The sequence below is a fragment of the Trematomus bernacchii genome, unplaced genomic scaffold (assembly GCF_902827165.1).
Source record: "Trematomus bernacchii unplaced genomic scaffold, fTreBer1.1, whole genome shotgun sequence".
NCBI classification, from domain to species: Eukaryota; Metazoa; Chordata; class Actinopteri; order Perciformes; family Nototheniidae; genus Trematomus; species Trematomus bernacchii.
The window spans coordinates 1,405,813-1,420,384 of record NW_022987654.1 but is presented as its reverse complement, the minus strand read 5'-3'; the positions used below and the strand labels follow the sequence as shown (position 1 = coordinate 1,420,384).

General features: G+C 39.0%; 1 protein-coding gene across 1 annotated transcript in view; it reads left to right on the top strand.

The window, feature by feature from the left end:
* The window catches only part of cpne5b (copine Vb), a 109,692-nt gene that overhangs the window by 41,565 nt on the left and 53,555 nt on the right, over positions 1 to 14,572 (top strand). The window lies entirely within an intron of this gene.

Below are 14,572 nucleotides of genomic sequence, written 5' to 3'. Positions count from 1 at the left end.
CTAAGCTGACATTGGAGAAAACTGAGATTGAACTGCAGATTTGATTTATTGTAGAATCTAATATGATTTAGTGTTTTTAAGTGTTTCAAAATAATACAACAGCCGGAACTGTATTGTAAGTTCAATTGTGCCTTTACAACAAGGATATAATGTACTGTATATTGGCCATCCCTACAACAGAAGAATACACACACACACACACACACACACACACACACACACACACACACACACACACACACACACACACACACACACACACACACACACACACACACACACACACACACACACACACACACACCACACACACACACACACACCACACACACACACACACACACACACACACACACACACACACACACACACACACACACACACACACACACACACACACACACACACCATGTATACATACATCACTTCAGGGGACATTACATTGACTTACATGCATTTCCTGGAGACTTATCCTAACCTTAACCATAACCAACACATGCCTAACCCTAACCCTTACCCTAAACCTAACCAAGTCTTCACCCTAAAATTAATGATTCCCCTCATGGGGACCTCCATATTGTCCCCATACGTGACTGTGTACAGATTTAGGTCCCCACAAGTATAGTAATGCTAGGCCACACACACACACACACCCACACCCACACACACACACACACACACACACACACACACACACACACACACACACACACACACACACACACACACACACACACACACACACACACACACACACACACAGAGTTATACATATTTTAGTAATTGATTTAATAAATCATGTTCCTAGGTCAAAGGGCACATAAATACATAAGAGCGCATTCAATTTTTTCCCCGCTCTCTTTTCTCTTGCTAATTGTAATAGCTTTCATCATCCTGAAATTAGTGCTTGTAGCATATTATAAGTCAGCAGCCGTCGAGATTTTAAAAGAGAGACGCATGTTCAGAAAGGTTGACTTTAATGACTGGAGAGTGTTTGTGTTTGTGAGGTCCACACACTGTCTACAATGTGGACACTCAAAACAAGCCTTAATCAATAGTCTAGATTGTAAACAGACGTGCAACAAGGTTTCCCTCAATACCAAACAGTTGTGCGGCCAAACATTGTTTCCAACATTGCTCATTATGTCAGCAAAGGCCCCCATGTTGATTAATGTTGCAGTTACTTGCATATTCTGCTATCACCTTATTGGGAAGTTTGTATTGTAAGGCACAACATAATTACCATTGACTACTAATGAAGGTGTCAGAATGTGTGGCCTCAATGGCCTCAATGGCCTCAACGTCACTCTTTGTCTACTGCACTGTATTATTTACAGATTCTCTTTGAGGCCTCTGAATCACACAGGGAACACACACAAAGCCACACACAGGCACAGAGTCACATTAATTTGCTGAACATGCCAGAATATGTGTGTGTGTGTGTGTATGTGTCTATATTCCTACACGACTATGAAAGCAATGTGGTGTGTGTACATGCATGCTCAGAGCTGTGCCTGTGTCAACTCTGGCATAAAGTTATACATGACAAATCATACAGCCTTTGATAAAGTCAGCCAAATCACACAACTTCATTTGAAACAAGTGAGACAGCTACTCAGACATCACAAGTTGTGATTTTCAGATTATCAACAAAAAAAGACGGAGTAATAAAGCGCTCCTGTAGGACAACTTCAACCACTACTTGCCCACTGGCAGGATGCCTGAATTGAAGTGTTCAAAATGGTAAACAATACAGATTTATAAACTAAATAAATGTGTCAAAATTTCTGTAACTATTGTTTTCGGTGTTATTTTGTGTTAATACATAAAGGTCCAGCCGGGCGGTTCTGTAAACAACTTCTGAGCGCCATCATTAATGACCGTCTCCTTGGCAACGTCAACTCCGTTCTCATTCACTCAGCAGGAATGGCTTGAGTCATGTTTTCTAGTGGAGTGTAAATGGACTTAGCTACAACCTAATTTTTTTCAGTAACCTTGTGTTTCAGAATGATAATCTTTATAAATGTGTAGCGTATATGCAATCATAACCGTCATTGAATTCAGGTTAGATTGAGCAGTCCTTGTGCAGACCCTAAACTTTGATGACATTACAATGTTTCAGTTTCTTTTTTTAACACCATCTTCAGCTGAAACAGAAATTACGATTGAATGATTGACCTTTTTTTGTAGCCAATATTTTCCCATTTCCAAGCCAAAAAAGCAACAGATGTGATTATTATAATGTTAATGATTGTTCTGTTTAGGTGTTCTAGTTCAAGGCATAAGCGGAATACTTAGTGGGTCATGTTAATGCGCTGAGGCCTAAATAATTTGTTGTGTTTTATCTGTAACAAGTCAAAATGTCTGCCGTGAGAATCATTATGGTATGTTTTTGAATCCCCAGTACACAAAAACTATGCTTACACTGCTGTTTAAAGATAATAGGATGCAACACATGACTTTTCCACTTCCTAAAATGGTAATGAAGCTAATTCATAAAGTGTGTGTGTGTGTGTGTGTGTGTGTGTGTGTGTGTGTGTGTGTGTGTGTGTGTGTGTGTGTGTGTGTGTGTGTGTGTGTGTGTGTGTGTGTGTGTGTGTGTGTGTGTGTGTGTGTGTGTGTGTGTGTGTACTTGTGAGAGAGAGGGATAAAAAGAAAAAACAGAGAGCTTCCGCCAAACAAGACATCTGTTTCATCTGAACATCAAAGGCCCTCTGCTCTTTTATGATTGCTTCAGATTTTACAATTCTCTCTTGCCACAGGCCTCATATTTTATTTAATAGATTAACAGTCTCTTGTCATTTATATTTACATAGAAGCAACAAACAATTTAAACTGACAGCAGAGTGACGAAGATAGCTGCCTTTGGTTTGATATTTCTGAAAAAACAACAACTTGTAATTAAATGAACAGAAGATGCTGTGAAAATGCGCGCATCTCACACATACTTCAGTGTGTAAGAAGAGATTCAGTGTTATATGCAAACAAAAATGTTTAAGTATCAAAAGTTAAACTGAGCCTGTCAAATTTATTCAAGCCTTCGCACTTCACACTGAAATATCAACTACCTGACAGACCGTAGCTTCTCGGTACAGCTAGGTGCCTTCTCCTCTGCCAAAGCCCCTCTTACCTGTGGGGTTCCCCAAGGCTCGATTCTGGGCCCCATCCTTTTTCTACTGTACATACTGCCCCTAGGTTCAATACTCACAAAACATAACATTCCCTTCCACTGCTACGCCGACGATGTACAGATATATCTGCCTCTCAAAGCAAATGTCACACACTCACTACAGCAGTTGATGGACTGCTTAGCAGAGATAAAATCCTGGCTGAGCAAAAACTTCCTCAACCTCAACGAGAGCAAGACCGAGGTCATCTTTTTTGGACCGCAACCTCCAGCCTCTCCGGTTGATTTTCTGGGCTCTATCAAAAAAAACATCCTCCCCTCGGTCATGAACCTTGGAGTGACCTTCACTAGCACTTTTAAATTAGACAAGCAGGTCAGCATCGTAGTAAAATCCTGCTTTTTTAAAATAAGACTATTGGCCAAAACCAAGTCGTATTTATCTTTTAATGACTTAGAAAGGGTTATTAACGCCTTTGTAACCTCGAGACTGGACTATTGTAACGCTCTGTATGTGGGTATGGACCAGGCCTCAATTAAACGCTTACAGCTAGTCCAAAACGCTGCTGCACGTTTGCTGACTGGCCACAAAAAGCGCGACCACATCACCCCTATTCTGGCCTCACTACACTGGCTTCCAGTTCGGTTCAGAATTGATTTTAAAATCCTTTTATTTGTTTTTAAAGCACTAAATGGGCTGGCTCCGGCCTATATAGCTGAACTGCTCCAGCGCTACACCCCAACAAGAGCTTTAAGGTCTGCTGACCAGCTGCTGCTGGTAGTGCCCAAGACCAGGCTCAAAACCCGAGGGCACCGAGCCTTCGCAGCAGCTGGCCCGAGGCTCTGGAACACTCTGCCCCTCCATGTGAGGTAGGCCCAGACCCTAGGGGTTTTTAAATCTAAACTAAAAACACACTTCTTCTCTCTGGCTTTCTAGTTAGAGCGGAGCACGACTCCTGACTTTTCCGTGTGTTTTATTTTTATTTTGTTTTTAAGATATATCTGTTGTAATTTATTGTCGTTTATTGTGATTTGTAGCAATGTGTTTTTATTACATGTACAGCACTTTGGCTCGACCAAAAATCGCTTTTAAATGTGCTATATAAATAAAACCTGATTTGATTTGATTTGATTTGACATTTGAATATTAGAGTGCAAAGTAGATTAAGGGTGTTTTATGTAAATAATGTACGTGTGGACTATTTCATAGAGATCAAGACTCATAAAGAAACATGCATGGCTTTTAAAACCTGATGCAAAGAGTGTGTAAGCATTTTTCTGCTTTATGGAGGCCAAAACGTTCTGTATAGACAGAGTTTTATATATCTGGCCCCTGGCATTTCTGATTGTGATGACTAGGCAAGAACGTATTTAAATCGTGGTTTGGAGGGTGAAAAGTTTCTTTTAATTTCTCCCCTCTGAGCCATAATACTTTAAGAGATTGTCGATGAAATACGGGCCAGTAAGCCAAGTGTGAGTCTATGTGTGTACGTGCGTGTGTTTCGGCGGTGAAGTGATGACAAAACTATTTTCCTACATTTAGAGTAAACAGCATCTCACTCTGAGAGGGAAATATGGCCTATTATATTACCATAAGCAGTACGACCCAAACATCCCACTAGCTAATTCAGTATGCTGCTGCTGTTCTGTTCGAGTATAACTACAAACAACATGTTTACACAAGTGAGAAATTAATTGAGCAAAGGATCCTTTAGTTTTTGCTGTGCTTGCAATGAAAAAACCCTGTGATTGCAGGGAAAGCTTATTTGCCACAGGTTTGCTGATAATGGAGAAAAGGTCTGAATGCAAACAGTTTGATTACCAGTTTATTTCCTTCATTTATTTAAATCCATACTTCATTATTTACAAGGAATAACAAGTAGGAGCACTGGACTACTGTCTAAGCTTGTAATTTGCCTATGTGTGTTTTTTTAGTTTATCCTCTCACAGCAATATTCCATCATTCATGGACACAGCAAGATCGACTGCCTTTAGAGAACTTATTATTCAACATCTTTGTTTAGGATCAGGCAGAGAGGTGTTGATTCAACTCTGTTGACAGACTTTCTAGTCAACTTATTTTTCATGTAATGCCAGCAGCAGAATATGATTGTTTTCAGGGAAATATCTCGACATCTACAAGATGGATAGCCCCAAAACTTTGACTATACATTCATGGTTCCTGTTGGGTTGATTACTGTAACATTTGACAAAGACATTCTTGTCCCCCCTTGGGATATCCTGTTATCATTTTGGTGATCCACTGACATGGCTCCATCATCAGTTTAAAATGTTATTGTGTCTATTATTATGACCAAAATTCAAAAAGTGATGACCTTCTCAACAGTCTCATCTGCAGCACTAAGCACTTTGTGCTAGCAAATGTTGGTAAAACCCTTTAATTCACGATTTGGCATCCTGCAAAGTGATGCTAGCATGTTAATTTTACAGTAGAGCTGCGACGATTAGTCCATCAACAGAAAAATAGTGGCTAACTATTTTGCAAATCAATTCATTTTCAACGTTATTTTTCAGGCAAAAACATGTGCCTTATGGCACACTGTGGAGCTACAGTAAACACTAACATTAGAAAAGTCAAAACTAACAACCAGACTTTAAAAACATGTTGCCACAGTGGAACTCTTACTGTGATATATTTCATCTTCATTTCATACAGTGTTTATATACTGTACAGATAAGAGTTCTTCATCACATGGCACATTTCAAAACATCAATCAAATACCAAGCTATAAACCAGCATGATGCAATACAGTACACGACAATCAAAGAGGAATACAAAAATATAGAATAACAACGACCGTAATTTTAAAAAAAGGCACAAAGAAAAGAACAACATTACAAACCTACTTTAAAGCTCTGCCGAGGTGAACTAACAACCTCAAACCATCAGCCAAAGATAACAAATAATTGAAACATTTTGAAAACAAATTGCTGAAACCTTGGGCGGAGAAAATTCAACAAGGGAGAATAATATTCTGCTTGTGATTAATTTCCTTCGTTCGGGGTTGTTTTATTTTGTACACAGACTTTTTCTTCAAGGCACTCCCTGCACCTGCACATTAAACATCTGGGAGCTGACCATAAAACAGCCAAAGCCCAGAAGCCAGCAGATGGGGGATAAATGGTTCACTCGGGGACTCACTGATGATTGACTAGCAGGAGAATGTTGACATTCCTTTAACTTTTTCCTCACGGCATCACTCAAACTCAAAACATTAAGACTTGTCTTTTCCCTTGCTATCAGGCTGCTATCGCCTACAGTCAGCCACTGTGCTATGGTTGTAGCTGTTTCTACATCTTGTTTATGCAACATATTCCACTGTACACTAATAGCTGGCTATGTTTTATTCATGTGACACTACTGGTTCAAACTATGGATTTTGCATCCCTCATGTTTATGCAGTTAACCCAGCGAATGGCATAGAGACAAATAATGTACAGATATGGACACCGTGTTATTAAGAAACTTTGAGGAGAGAGGAAGATGCAAGGAAGTTGAATTTGTACTACAAAGAAGGAAATGAAAGAAGAGAAAAAGTGAAGTCATGATTAAACAGAAAAGACTTCAGAGAGATGTTGAAAGGGGGGAACGGGAAGGAGGAGGTGTGTTTGAGCATGCTTGGCCTTTTACCGTTTCGAAATTCCCTCAATGTCAGTGTGGATTACTAGAGCACAGTAGCGAAATGGAATTATATTATTTGTGAATGTGAATAGAGGCATGTATGCAGAGGAGGAAAACGCAGTTGGGGATGATGACAAACTAAGCCTGACACCAGAGACTCCCTATCTCCAACAGTTGGCCCCGGGCGCTCCTGCGAGATTTTGTTAGATCTGCAACCATAAGAACCTTTGAGATGGGATATTATTACTTTTAAAGTGTAAATACAGTTACGTACAAGTTTCGGAAGTATCTATTGCACTTTAAGGGATTACAAGATGAACACAAAAGTAATTTTTTTCTCTTAAAATAATTTGGAAAAACATTTCTTCTTTGCCCCTAGTAGACATCTAGAGGCTGGAGATTGGTTTTCCTAAAACCTCTAAAAACGTGTGCCACAACCCAGAATGACCTTTAAAGAGCCACATGGATTTCCAGAAAAATGGTCCTGGTTACTGTCAAATCATCGTACCCTCAGACAACACTTTTCAGTTGGATTATTTATTTGGTAGCTCCAAAGCTCAACTGCAAATGTCAAATGCGATTTGTCACTTTGAGCAAGTTTAGAGACGAGTTTAACAGGTGAATATCTCAGAAGTTCAGCTCAGACAGTCAACATCTCTGCATGTCTGGTTCCACTTTTAGATTTTTATTTAACCGTTGTTTTATGTAGTGAAATAAATTGCTGTTATAAGTCTTAGTGCTGCGTGATGCTATAGACTCAGCAACCAATATATGAGGCATATCTGCACAACATAGTGCAATCCAAACAGATATGACATGAAGTCTAGTTTTATGATAATGATTCAAGAATACCTTTATAGAGGTGTAAATTAAATTATAGGTTTTATCATTGATTTATAGTTAGCGGTCATGTTGTGCTGGAGCTTTTACATTGGGAGCTGTTACACATTGTCTGCCCTCCTCATATGTAAATGGAAAGTCAAAACAATAGCAACACAAATCTTTATAATAGTTGAGTCAGGATTTAAAATGTCATAGAAAGTTAAACATCCCGGGCGATGTAAAGATAGGTGTGATAGAAGGTCTGTTGTATTGGATTGTAATAGATTGTAACAATGTATAAATGACCAGCCAGTGTCTGTTTCACAGCATGGGGTGTTAGTGTTGATTTTCAATTGATGTAATAACAAGGCATGTATAGCTGTGCTGCACGGTTATAAATACTTAAAGGCATTTTTAGTTAGCATTAAACTTAGTAAAGATGCAAGAGTGTGCTCAGGGTTAGACATTTCAATGTGGCAAAATAAAATGTTTTGAATATTTATGATTATTGTTTTTCAGTTCTCGGAACCTTTCCAACCTCACAATCGCCATGAAAAAATGCAAGCCTAGAAGTTTGATGTATTTTTGGTTTCACAGCATTTTTCTTCCAAACTTTTCAATCTCATATGCTATCTAAATATTTTTCCTCACCTTTTATATTGAGCGAAAAAGCATAAATCACCAAATGTATGAAATTGGAAAACACAAACACGAGAAACTATCACATCCTTCAGTGCTAAGATGTGGGCTGCTCAGAAACATGCTGAGCTCCTGGAAGTCCCACTGGGAGCGGAGGCAGCAAATATGGCCTAAGGCCATCTTTATGGGAAAACAGCAAAACTTTATTATGGGATTTCAAATTGCATGTTTTACCGGTTGAAGGGGAGATGCATCAGAAATTGACATTTATATTTAAACAGTATGTAATATGCAAAATGCTAAGGATATTTACACTGAGTTTGCACTTGAAAAGGGCATGTTTTCATTTGTATTTGTTATGTTCACAACCCCGAACCCTTATGGATACTTTTCATCCAGAAATAATTGTTATCATAGGCGCCAGGGTCGTATCATCTCTGCCCTCTTAACTTCTTTCAAACCTAATTTTAACTTATGCTCAAGATCATTTTACACTAGCCAGAATAATGGATTCATTTGGCTTTCTTCCCAGTTTACCACAATTGATTTATACCTTCTTAGAGGGGACATTGCAAGTGTAAGTTCAGCTCAGACCTACAGCAATAACTTTGATTTCCTATCATTTCTCGTGGTCTTATTTCTTTCTGTGGATATAATGCCTCTGTCAGCAAAACGCAGCTTCATTTTTCGTTCAGATGCACTGACAATGACACCTGTCGCGAGTCAACCTGCTCAATCATCTTCCCCCTAAAACTATTAGCTGCTGAGCTAATGTGCCTTGCTCAAGAGCAGCTCAGTAACAGCTATTGGAGATCTTTTATTCGCTTTATTTTCCCAGACTTTTCCAGCAGCTTTTTAAAATTGAATGATTGGATTCTCTCTGCAGGCCAGGTGCTTCTGTGTGCCTGCGTCTCTTTCTTTATACCCATCTTTTTCCATTTTCTGCTTCTCATCTCTACTCTCTCTATTCCCCCCTCACCTCACCTGTCATAAACCCACACATCTCCTTCTGTTGGTATGGCTACCAGCTATTTCTAACCCACTTTCTGTGTGCCATGCTCCACTGTGCTTCATCATTACCTATCGGCTATGCAGATGCACACGAACACAAGCCCTGGAACAAAATGTCTCTTGTAACAGCTCCAGTTGGCACCTACTCTTGGTGACATTTTGTGTGATAAGGCTTCAAGTACTTTTGGCTCCTGTGAAAAAAGTGACATTTTGTTCCATTTATTAGATAACTTTTCAGTTTTGGACAATGGACACTGAATTGTATGTTGTTCGCTGCCAATGTGCTTGGATTATTTCACTTGTAACCAGCTGTGTCATGCTGCCTTTAGACTATTGCTACCTATGACTGGGCCTTATATCAGTTGTAATGGAGAATGTATGTCTACTTACTACACAGTAAGTTGTTGAACCAAACAAAACTGTGTAGCCAACTGAACGGACTTTCTTTGAAAATAAAGTATAAAAAGGTAACTGGTCAATGTATCTGACCTGACTCTTAGAAGGGTGAATTACTAAAGATGCCAATATTAGACAAACGTTGCACATAACAACCAACAAATTGCATTTACTGATATTTCTGCCACTTTAAATGCATGATTATCATACTTTATCGCTGAGTTAGCTCGCTGCATTATTTAAAGTAGTGTCTGAAATAGTCTGAAAAATAGGCACTAAAGGTATCGATGACATTGACACAAGTGTACAGGTTAGTGTAACTCGCCTGATGTAAATAAACGTTCAAGATTCTTCTGACAAAATCTTAGCACTTTCTTAAGGGAAAAAAACAAAAAACAGAATACTGCCCTTCTTTTACAAAGGGATATTCTAATATTAAAAACCTTTTCAATTAGATGAAAAGAAAGGCCAAATCAGTGTGATTTCTAGATGCAACCCAGTCAAGGGTCAATGAATATGCCCACACCATTTACACCTAGCAGACATACTGGACGACAGAAAGAGGAAGATCTAAAAATAAAATCAAAGCAGGAACACAAGATGAACAACTGTTAGCACCAGTATGTGGACAATACAATCTGTGAGGATTCATCTCCCAGAATGTCCTAAGACACACACACAAGCCCACACAAGCACACACAAACACACATCCATCTGTGTTTTCCTCCTCTGGCATGGTGTGCTAATGGAGGTCTGGAACAGTGGACTGATAAAGCTGTCACACCGCCTCCCTCTCTGCTTCTTTCTTTCTCTAACACTGAGTGATAAATCAAGTCTCTCCAATGGCATCACATTTACAAAGACACACACACACACACACACACACACACACACACACACACACACACACACACACACACACACACACACACACACACACACACACACACACACACACACACACACACACACACACACACACACACACACACACACACACACACACACACACACACACACACACACACACACACACATCACACATCACACATCACAGACACATACATCAGATCTGCAAGCCTCTGCTCAGGCAATACAAGTGGCTATTCATAGCTTCTAAGCACACTCCCCTGACAAGTCCCTCTCTTTTTGATTCTGTCATGTATCTTTCAATCTCTCACCCTCTATATCTCTCTCACACACACAAATACTTGATTAGACTTTATTCCACTAGATCCAGCGGCAGTGCTTTGCTTGTTCTCCAGGGAAGCCTTCATTGGTGACTGTGTCGCTGCCACAAGAGTAATGTCAGTTCTGGGAATAACTGCACTGCACAGGAGCAGGACTCCTCGTAGACAAAGATCATACAGTAAATATGAGGGAGAAGACTTATTTCCTTCGGGGGGATTTCAGTGGTCAGTAAAAAAGAGTAATGGCCAAGAGCGTAATTACTACTGGCTCTTTTTTCACATTCCTAACCTCTTCCTCTCCTCACGGTGGTATCTGTCTCTTTTTAAGGTCTCAGATGATGGGAATCTGGAGTCTCTTTTCTAAGGCTCCAGCAGCCTCTCGGTCTTCTGGGAGACATAAATATGCCTTCAGCAGATATTTGATGAAAGGTTAAGGAGCTACAGATAGTACTTTGCAAATCGGGTCAAATTTGGTAGCGAGTCGCTAGGATATCTTCAGCTTAGGAGTATCAGATGTGTCTGTTTAGGAAAAGATAATCCCTCCAGGAGGTTGAAGAAATTGAGCCATTTATTACTTAATTATTGATTCATTTGATGCTCTGATTCCACACTTTTTAATCTTACTTTTGTACCCAGAGTCGATTTTGAAACTAAACTGACTGACCTATTGAACACTCTGTAAACCCTAAACCCTGGACTAAAGAGATATTTTCTCAGTGTGATTGCAATTTGTACTTGTTGCTGTTTCGTCACATAAATGAGTAGGTGTCCTTCCAATCTTTGAAGTGCAAACAAACCAGTTTCCATCAAGAAAGGAAGGAAGAAAGGAAAAAAGGAAAGGGAAGACATATTTTCCACCAGCCCCTCCAGCCATTTGGAACTGACAGGGAAGACTTTGATGTTGTGATGAAAAGTGACGGCTGTAACGCCCGGGGCTGCTCATGTTTGAGGGGCTAGGTGAAGTGAGACGGATGTTTCAGGGGTGCTGAGCTCCATGGAAATATGCTTGCCAGAGAGAGAGAGATTAGCCCCTCAGGAGCGTCCCCGTCTGGTTCCAGGAACCTCTGTGATAGCAGAGACTGATATCAAAGGGGGGAAATGTTTGAAGAATGCTTTGTAGAAGTTCCAAGCCATGTTGTACTAGCTTATTCTAGTGATCGAATGGTTTCTCCCTTCATTCCTCAATTAAACTTCCTACCAAAGCCACAGCTCCTCTGTTCAAAAATATATGAAAACACATTTTCAAAATCTAAACCACCAGCATTACTTTCATCCATCATGGCTCCATAAAGATATTTTAACAAAAACAGTAGTAGTGGTTTGAGTTGCACAAACTGACCTTTATGTTTTGAAGCCAAAAGCTTTAAACCTCACTTGAGAACCCTCCAATATAATGTAACCCTTAGATGCATAAGTGGGTCTTTTTTGACCCGGTGAGGTGGTTTTCTTAGAGTATCTTTGTAATTACATTTTTTTATCATTTCATATTCCAGCTATTCCTCAAAAAACATGTTTTGGATATCATGCCATTCAAATTTAAAATGTAAATGTTATACATTTTAAGAAATTGTAGTTTTTGTATTACTACCCCAAGCTTCCATACAGTAAGTGGGTCAAAAATGACCCGCATGCATTTTCTATGGAATTTCGTTTTTTTTTTCAAAATGTAAAAGAAATGTCTAAAATTATAAATAGTGAAAAATTAAATATAAAATATTTCTAATGTGAACCACAATATAATACTAAATATATTATACAAGTGATTTTTCTTAACCAAAATGACAAAATGGCATAAAAACACATATTATTCTAATACGGGTCCTTTTTGACCCACTTATGGAAGAGTGTAGGGTCCAGTCACTCGTGCATCTAAGGGTTAATCTAAAGATAGCAGACCCACATTTTTTATTGCATTAATTAAAACTTAAATGTGAAGGTTTAATGTGCACCCAGGAGCCTAATGCAGCATCACACACTGCTCATAAAGTGATTTGATAGCGGGAAGATGTAACAGATGCTGTTATTAATTTTGTATCAGAATGATGTGTTGCCCACCTGCGCTTGCAGGAAATTGTTTTTGAGTGTGGTTCATAAGGAGATTTTATATTCAAATTGGCTGATGCAATATGACCATTGTACAATAATTAAATAGAAAAAGGAAAGGCTAGGAACCTGGAGACTTGTTTGAGATTTGCAGCACTATGTGTCATGCTGTACGAGTCATTAATCAGTAAAACATTGTGTCTTGGATAGGTGCCTATTCAAATTAAAAAGTGTATTAACTCAGAAGATTTTATAAAAGAGGTTTATGATGGTTGAGAACAAGTCGAAGTGAAATAATTTAACTTGACACCAAGACAGAGGAAAAAACGTTTGTTATCACCAACTTTTGACAGTTCTTCATGCAAACCCTGCACTTTTGGGTGATTGGACGGCAAGCTCTTTTGTTCTGGTACACTGCTCAGGAATTGTCAATATTTATAGGAAAGCCATAGATCATCTGAATGTCCAAGTTCTATAGTTTGTGGTTTATACGTTTCATGAAGATCTGGTTATGCTAAAGCTCACAACAGCTCAATTTATACAGTTAGGACAAGTTTAAAAAAAACTGGTCTCATTACAATGAAATGGCTGCCATGGAAACTAACATCATTACACATGAATACAATTGCACTCATTGAATAACATCATTACACATGAATACAATTGCACTCATTGAATCCACAGAAGTCTCAGCTTTCCAGAAATACCAAATATATGCATTTCCAAGACTGTTGGGGAACCCTTATATGCATAAATCATTTTAGGAAAGCGGTGAAAGAAACCTTTATTGTACTACAAATGTATGGTTATCACTCACACACTCCATGGGATTAGCATTGAGAGGGCCTGACTGCAAAGAGGAGACTCCCGGGTTTCCATAAAACCAATTTCAATTCAGATATCTTGCAGTGAGAGGATATGGGACCCCTGTGAATACCGCCATGCCAGTCTTTCCCGAGCTAACATTTGGATTCATGATAGCTTAATCTTCTTTCGAGCCTGCTATGGGCTCTGAAAGTCGGTTACATCGTGGAGGACGTGGCCTTACCTGCAGAGAGGTTCAATAATCAAGAGACTATTTTAAATACACGTTGAGGAGGAAAGTAGCTGAGATAATCGTACTGTATGAGTCATCCACCTCTCCATTCATTTAGAAATCAGCTCTACCACAGGTCTTTATTTTTTACATTTTCAGAGGTAAGTATGGTCTCTTTGTGTATTTTCCCATTTTGAAGACGAGACAACAATTATTTCGTTCTAATTCAGCAGCGGTGTGGCAGGAGAAGCCTTTAAGTATTTGTTTGTTTCATGAGAATATTTGAAAAAAATAATTTAAAAAAGGCTCAAAGGGATAAAATAAATGAACGAAGCATGAAAAGATGAAAACACATATTTCCTGTTTTGTGTTAAAAAAACAAAAACATGATCTGGAAAGATATCACAGATAATGAGAGTTCTCGGTCTGGCTGCTCAGTTTAATTAGTTTTGTTGCCCTAGAGTTTGATTAGTTTACATCAATGCAGAATTCGCTCGAACATCTTTAAAAGTAAGTAATAGCAATAGTAATAATGTGTCGTCTTCTGAATAAACACGAAAGCTCTAAGAGTGTTTGTATTCAGAGACGATTAACTGCATGCCACTGTCAGTCAAATAAGTTCAACATGTCAGTTCTGAGATGGAATCTCTAAGCACAAAGAAACTTCA